Consider the following 8466-nt stretch of genomic DNA (forward strand, 5'->3'; position numbering starts at 1 on the left):
GAGCAGTCCTCAGTGGTGACAGAACAGTTGCAGGACTATTTAGAAAAGCTGGACGTGCACAAGTCCATGGGGCCGGATGCAATGCATTTGAGGGTGCTGAGGAAGTTGGCTGAGATGATTGCAGAGCCATTGGCCATTATCTTTGAAAACTCATGGCGATCAGAAAAGGTCCCAGATGATAGGGAAAAAGGCAAATATAGTGCCCATCTTGAAAAAGGGAAGGAGGAGGATCTGGGGAACTACAGACCAGTCAGCCTCATCTCAGTCCCCAGAAAAATCATGGAGCAGGTCCTCAAGGAATTCATTTTGAAGCACTTGGAGGAGAAGGTGGTGATCAGGAACAGTTGGCATGGATTCACAGGGGCAAGTCATGCCCGACCAACCTGATTGCCTTCTGTGATGTGATGACTGGCCCTGTGGATGTGGGGAAAGTGGTGGAGGTGATATACCTTGACTTTAATGAAGCCTTTAATACAGTCTCCCACAGTATGCTTGCCAGCAAGTTAAAGAAGTATGGGTTGGATGAATGGACTAACAGTAGATAAAAAAGCTGGCTGGATCATCGAACTCAACGGGTAGTGAACAACGGCTCGATGTCTAGTTGGCAGCCGGTAAGAAGCGGAGTGCCACAGGGGTTGTTCCTGGGGCTGGTTTTGTTCAACATTATTAATAATCTGGATGATGGGGTGGATTGCACTCTCCCCAAGTCTGTGGATGACACAAAGCTGGAGGAGTGGTTAGGGGTCTATTACAGGAGTGGCTGGGTGAGGTTCTGTGGCCTGCATTGTGCAGGAGGTCAGACTAGATGTTCATAATGGACCCTTCTGACCATAAAGTCTGAGTCTATGAGGTACACTGGAGTGTAGGGATGGGATACAGAATGATTTAGACAAATTGGATTGGGCCAAAAGAAATCTGAGATTCAACAAGGACAAGTGCAGAGTCCTGCACTTAGGATGGAAGAATCCCATGCACTGCTACAGACTGGGGACCGACGGGCTAAACAGCAATTCTGCAGAAAAGGACCTGGGGGTTACAGTGGACAAGAAGCTAGATATGAGTCAGTGTGTCCGCTAATGGCATATAGGGCTGCAGTAGAAGGACCATTGCCAGCAGATTGAGGGAAGTGATTGTTCCCACCTGTTTGGCACTGATGAGGCTACATATGGAGTATTGTGTCCAGTTTTGGGCTGCCCCCCCCCCCCCCCCCCCCCCCCCCCCCCCCCCCGCCCCGAAAAGGATATAGACAAACTGGAGAGAGTCCAGCAGAGGACAATGAAAATGATGAGGGGGCTGGAGCACAAGACTTATGAGGAGAGACTGAGGGAACTAGGTTTGTTTAGTCTGCAGAAGAGGTGTGTGGGTGGGTGGAGTGGGGGGGATTGTTTGATATCTGCCTTCAACTACCTGAAAGGGGGTTCCAGGGAGGATGGAGCTAGGCTGTTCTCAGTGGTGGCAGATGACAAAACAAGAAGCAATAGTCTCAAGTTGCAGTGGGGAAGGTCTAGGTTGGATACTAGGAAAATCTTTTTCCTTAGGAGGGTGGTGAAGCACTGGAATGGGTTACCTAGGGAGGGGGTGGAATCTCCATCCTTAGAGGTTTTTAAGGCCCTGCTTGGCAAAGGATCTGGGATGATGATTTGGGATGATGATTTGGGGTTGGTCCTTCTTTGAGCAGGGGATTGGACTAGATGACCTCCTGAGGTCCCTTCCAACCCTCATCTTCTAGGATTCTATGACTTCCAGTGGTGATCAGTGTACACCCTGCATCTTGGGTAGTGAGTGCTTTCGTCATTTCATTCTCTCAGACCCTCCAGCCCTCCCGAAACAGAGAGGCACTCTTTTAAGCCAGGAAACCTTTGTTTCAAATATTCCCAACAAACGACCTGGCAGACGGGAATTTCAGATAAGCTATTTAATAAAGTGTGGGAGGGAGGATTATTTCTTTGGGTGGGGTGGAGCTGATAGGTTAAATATGTTATCAGAAAACCTCGTTAAGCAACAGTTAATCATTTACGCAGACCATGCAAGTATAACATATAGATGTAGAACAGGTAATACAAGTGCCCCTTTATAGTGTTTTCTGTTCGTGGAATAGATCGATAGTCTCGGTGACGCACTCATTCAGTGTTTTTCCTGCTCTGATAATATCTTGGATTCAAAACAACCCCGTGTACACTTAAACCTGTTTCATACTCTTTCATGTGTAGCATAACGTTACTGTATGTTACATCACCAACTATAGATCTCTATCCGCTTCTCTGTTTCAACCTTCTGCTCGTGTTCTGCCTTCAGCCATTCCATTCTGGCCTGTGATCTTATCAAGTTTCAATTGCTAAAGAGGGTGGGTCGCTCTTGGTCAATGTTTGTATGGGAAACCGCCAAATAAAATCCAAGTTGCTACAGTAAGTGATCCTGACAGTTTAGTATCTGGGTGCTCTTTCTTTTGAGTCAGCACTCATCCAATACCCTAATGTGGCTTTAAGAGATGCTGTGCTAATTAAGACGCTCTGTCATATAAAGGGTAATGCCCTGGCAACTTGTGAAAACTGCCATGGTCTTTTTAATGATCACAAGCAGTAATAGGCATACCGGGAGTTGAGTGAATAAAGTGTAGGATTTTTTTTTTTTCATTTTGTGAATTGTTAGCAGACAGGCTGAAATTCACCAGTCTATTCAGGCAATCAGGGTGGCTTTAGTCAAAGGTATTTGCGACACAGATGGTTTATGTCACATGCTGGGCAGATGCCAAAGAAGAAAGATTCTCTTACCAGGTAACGAAGTGATAAGTGTGCAATGATTTATATTGGCTGTGTGTACAAATGAAGCAGTTCAGAAGGTACATGGGGCCACTGATTCTGGACCATAGCCCATAATGTTTTTCCCCCCCTTCTCTTTGATTGTAAGATAAGATTTTTTTTTTTAGTCCTGTGAAAAGAGAATATACAGGAAAACTGGCCAAAAATCAAAAGAGATCACCCTAGAGGTGTATTACAAAAGGATCATCATAGTGCTTTACAAAGGAGGTATCATTATCTTCATTTTACAGTTGGCTAACGGAGGCACAGAGAGGGTGAAATGGCTTGCTAAAGGTCAACCAGCAGGCACTGTTGTCAACTTTCACAGTTTTATCATGAATCTCTTAATATTTGGTGTCTCTTTCATAAAGCTCTAACCGCTGGAATCATGACACTGCTTGAGAATCTCCACTTTTAAAATATGTAAGTTTACAGCCCTCCTGGATGAAGGGAAATGCTTAGAAAAGATGAAGCGTGTGTACAAGCACTGAAAATATATGGTAAAGATTTCAGAAACATTCTCAGTAAGAGATGCTCTTCTGACTCTTCAACCTGACCATTGGTGGTGTTCTGAGGAGATGTACACTAAAGATTGTGTCGTGTGCCAATACCTGGGTAATCAGAGCCACGTACCTACTTGAAACAGATTATCATTGATAAAGTATGACTGGATGGGGAGAGGGGCTGAATCAGAAAGAATTCACTCATGCCCATGAAAAATGTCAACAGGTAGCTGTAGAAAACTTGTCAGCTCTGCAGGGGCCCAGCTTCTCTCAATGAATCTGGGTCTGTTGATGTTTCTCCAATGACTTGTTTTCCCACTAGCCTGACAGCTGAAATCCTGGAGATGCTGCTTCAGCCTGCTGCTGCATCGGGAAGTCCCCAAAGTCATTGCCCCGAGAGTCCAGGGGACCTGTGTCGGGCCCCAGTAAGAGCATGTAGTGAAATTCTTACCAATCACAGCTGGTGGGAGTTTTGCCTGAGTAAAGCATGAGTAAGTATTTAGGAACAAAGTCCTGAGTGTGTTGTGCAGGTAGCTTACAGCTGGACTTGGCAGTGTGAATCGCCATATGTGTCTGGTAGGTTAGTTGCTGATGGAAGTAAGAGCTGTTTGTGGGCTAGTCTCAGCAGAAACCAACCCCCTGTCTGTTTTGATCCCTTCTTATCTTGGGACATCTAGCATACAAGGGGCAGCATGGTCCAACGGAAAGGGAACTGGAGGGGACTCAGGACCCCTGAGCTCTGTTCCTAGTTCTGCTGGTGTCTGGCCTTGATCATGTAATTTCCCCTCTTTGAGCCTCAGTTTTTCCTCCCATCTTGTGTGTCTCTTGTATATTTAGATTGTAAGCTCTTTGGGACAGAGAATGCCTCTTACGTCTATGTAACTGGTGCAGCTGGGCCTTATCTTGGGTGGGACTCTAAATGCTACTATAATCTGAATGATGATTTTTTGATCCAAAAGTTCCAAACTGTCCAGTAATAAGTTTTTTCTCAGCAGCTTTGTCCTAGTGTAACTTATTTTTTTCTTTCTCCTGCATAGGTTTCTGACTTTGTTTCACAGCGCTAGGCTTATGAGCTGTTTGGAGAGAACTCAATGGTGTGGTAAGATTGCTGAAATTTAAACAGGAATATTTGAATTGAGTAGCGTGTGCTACACATCCTCTGTGGGAAGAATTAACAAATAATAATAATCCCCAGAGGTTTTTCCCATTGACATTATTGTGAAAAGCACCAGTCAGATAGGAGTCCAAGAGCTTCCTTCTCAATTGATGTGTGTGTTTGTGTTCTGGATATGTGAAAACTTTTGATACTTAATCAGTCTTCCTACTGAGTACAGCACCTATGGGATACTGGTGGTCCAGACAGGACATACCAAGGTAGGTTAGCATGGGAATACAGATGAGTAAATTTCTGTTACATTTGCATTCAGGCTTTTCAGCCCAGCTCCATTCTGCAGCCCTTCTCAGCAATATTTAGGATATTCACACAGTGCGTCATGAATTGATTTCACTTTTATGTCCATGGTAGATGAGGGTGTTAATGTGACATAAAGTGATTCTGCAATAATCGGTGCTGCCACCTCCATGGAGCTGAAAATGGGGAACACTCGGCACGTGTACCCATCATTTTGGTAACATGGAAATGGATGTATAACAGTACAGAACAGCCACATATATTTTTAACACATTTTTTCACATGAAACTGGTAAACTAATAACAGTAATTGAAATTAGAAATGGATAAGATGAACTAGGTCACAGCTATGCTATTTCACTCAACCAGTGCACAATTGTTCCCAAACAGTCTCAACTTCCCTTCCCCCCCCCAATCCAGTTTTAAATGACTTGATCAATATCTAATTCCCTGGGGGAGACTATACCATAGTGCCATAGATCTCCCTCTTACAAAGTTTTTCCGTGGTCTATAATGCCATTAAAATACTACATTGTTGGAAATATCTACATCTGCTACAAAACTAAGGGTAGAAATCTAAACTGTCTTTTTAAAAAATCAATCAATCAATCAATCAATGACTGACCTCTTCTGTATATTAACATGCAAGTTTCCCTTCACAGGAGGCCTCTCACCCGATGGCCTTAAAATGCTTTAAAAGTAGAAGCTGGGTCTCACAACTCCCCTGGTTCTTCTGTGAGACAAGGCAGTATTACTCTTCCCATTTTACAGATGGGGACACTGAGAAATATGAAGCTGAGACATTCTGAAGCAAGCATCATCTCTGTAGGCTACAACACAAGCTTCCTGATGTAAATTTATTCGAATAAGTGTCTACAGCTAACTGGTTCCATCTCACTGATGGGTTGGGTGACCAGACAGCAAGTGTGAAAAATCGGGAGGGGGTTGGGGGGTAATAGGTGTCTATATAAGACAAACCTGTGAATATCGGGACTGTCCCTATACAAGCGGGACATCTGGTCATCCTACTGATAGGTGTGGTATTCAAATGTGACTAGTTTTGTCAAACTCTTGCTTCAGTCATGTCCAGGCATAGACTGGTTAATCTCTTGGTGACAGATGGCTCTGTTATGCAACCTTGTGGTGGGGAAGTGCTGCAACAGAAGCTCAGGAACGGCCATCTCTTGTTTAAATTACACCAAGAGATGGATTTTCAAAGTGAATCCAGGCGGTGGATTTTCCCAGACAAATGGCCAAATTGCACATGGCACCAAGTTTTTCACTTGAGGACGTGCAGTACTGACATTTAGAGTGGAATGCTCCATGTTTGCATGTGAATTTGGCATTCAGATTTTCATGTAATTCAGACATTCCTACAATCAACTGGCTACCCAGTAGAGAGAGCCTGTATGCGGGCAAATACATTATGTTCTTCTCTGGATCTGTGTCAAGTGTCACAGTGCTGGGAGCTTGGCTGAGACGTCTTCCACGATCTGTCGTCATGCAGAAGCTGCCTGTTGATGGAAGGACATGCTTTCAGTTTTGATGTGCTGCTGAATAGAACCCAAATAGCTGCCTAGACGTGCACAATCAGTAGCTCCCAGCACTGACGGCACATTTGCTAAGTCCACGGAGTGGTAGTACAGCTGCATATATCTATGAAAACTAATAGAACATTGGGAGGGGGTGCAGATTCTGACTTGTGTTATATCAGAATCCTACTCGGATCTTCTGACTTACCGTCCAGTGCCTTAATTACAAGACCCATCCAGTAATTTGCCACTCTTAAAATTTTTTTTTTAACTGATGGATGGAGGGCAGTTGGATAACAAAATATGAAACTGGTCTTGGAAATACCCTACCTTCAGTGATACTCTGAGAATTGACTCATCTCTAATATATAGGGTGAGTCACACATGGTAAGAACAAGAGAAGTGAAATCTATTGCAAATTTACAGCTCTCTAGCCGTCTCCAGAGCAGAGGGATCTGGGGTCATGAGGCTCTTTGTCAGTTGCCATATACGTGCAATAAAAGTTCATGAGATTAGATACAGCAAAGAAAGCTTGAAAACACAACTGATTCTGCAATAACAGGGATTAATGATGACAGGACAACTCCTGTTTGACTGATGCTGTTTGATTAGTTAGGAAAACACAGCATTTGTTTTAAATGCTTGGGAGAACTGCCAGAGTCCCTGAAGAGTGCACTGCAGCCCAGGTATTTCAGTTGCCGTAACAGTTCTGTACAATGTCAACAGTAATTTCTTCTTCGAGTGCTTGCTCGCGTCAATTCCATGTTAGATGTGTGCATGCTTACGTACAGGGCTGCAGAGATTTTTGCCTTAGTAATAGCCCAAGGGCTGGCTCTGGCGCTCCCTGGAGCCCCACACTCATGCGCCGGTATATGAGGTGCCGCTGGCCCTGCACCCCTTTGGTTCCTTCTTTTCACCTGTGATGGTTGCTGGAACATCTTTCCCTCTTGCAATCGCAAGTGTTTAGTGGTTGTCTTTATAACTATTGTAATATAGTTCTTGTATAGAGTTAGTAGTTAAAGTTAGGTATAGTGGTCCCGGCAGGAGGGTTCACCTAGGGACAGGGTATGCCCCAGTCCCTGGGCTTCAAACTGTGTTCTGTTTGTCACATGAGTGGAAGGGGGCCCCTCCATTTAGTAGTGCCCTCGACACTGGAGGCTTTTCAAGCCGCCAGGAGTCTTATGGCCCTAACAGCACCACCCCCACATGGGACCTCGCCTTAGCAGCAAAGTCGGTGAAGGCACCTGTCTCCAAGGCAAAACCGCCATGGGCCCACCACAGTGGTCTGTAAACTGGCGCCGTTCCCCTGAGTCCTGGCCACAATACCTTGGCCTCGGTCCCCTGCACCACAATGATGGTCTCCGCCTTCTTGACCCCAGTCTGCAGCCCCATGCTCCCAGGCTCCAGCTCCAAGGCACAAATCACCAGCTGCGAATCGCTGGTCTCTGTCTCCCTGGTACCAGTCGTACTCCTAACAGCACTGGTCATTGATGTGATGTTGGTTGCTGGGCTCCAGGCATTGATCTCCAGTGCTTTGTTCCCTGACTCTGCGTCATTCTCCACCATCTCGGCACCATACCCCTCATGGAATTCTATCACGAGTCACCTTCTCCCTGGCTCCTCGTTGCAGCTGACAGAGAGAGAAGCTCCATCTGCTCCACCATGGTGCTTGAGGGAGGAACCGCCCCCCTCGGAGTCAGAAGTGGAACCCAGTCACCATCCTCGAAAGCACCGGTCATTGGGTGCACTGACTTTTGGTGCTGGCCCTGCAGTGGGCATCTGGCCTCCAGGACAACGGCCAGTTCAGTGGCCATAGTGGAATCTCTGATGCCAGGACCCTACTCCCACCAGTCTGCAGCTGCATCCGAAAAGTGGTCTGCAGCACCGACAGCTCTGATGCCAGCTCTGAACCAAGGGACCCAGCTGTAGAGTCAGCTTCCCTGTTACCGTAGTCTTCATCATCCCTGGATGAGGCAGTCCCGAGTCCTTTCCCCCCACACCCCCATGCCAACAGATGACTTTCAGGCCCGCCAGGAAGTCCTTAAAAGGGTTGCCTTGAGCCTGGGCTTACAGGCAGGGGCACTCACAGAGTCCACTGACTGCCTCAATAGTCTGGTGACTGCGGCATCTGCTAAGGTTGCATTGCCGAGACATGAAGGGATACGAAAAGTGTTTAAGGCCCTATGGCAGACTGGATCCTCCCTGCCCCCAACATCTGAAAGG

This window comes from Emydura macquarii, unplaced genomic scaffold (assembly GCF_026122565.2).
Source record: "Emydura macquarii macquarii isolate MOO-44397 ecotype Brisbane River unplaced genomic scaffold, CSIRO-AGI_Emac_v2 contig_3114, whole genome shotgun sequence".
NCBI lineage: Eukaryota > Metazoa > Chordata > Testudines > Chelidae > Emydura > Emydura macquarii.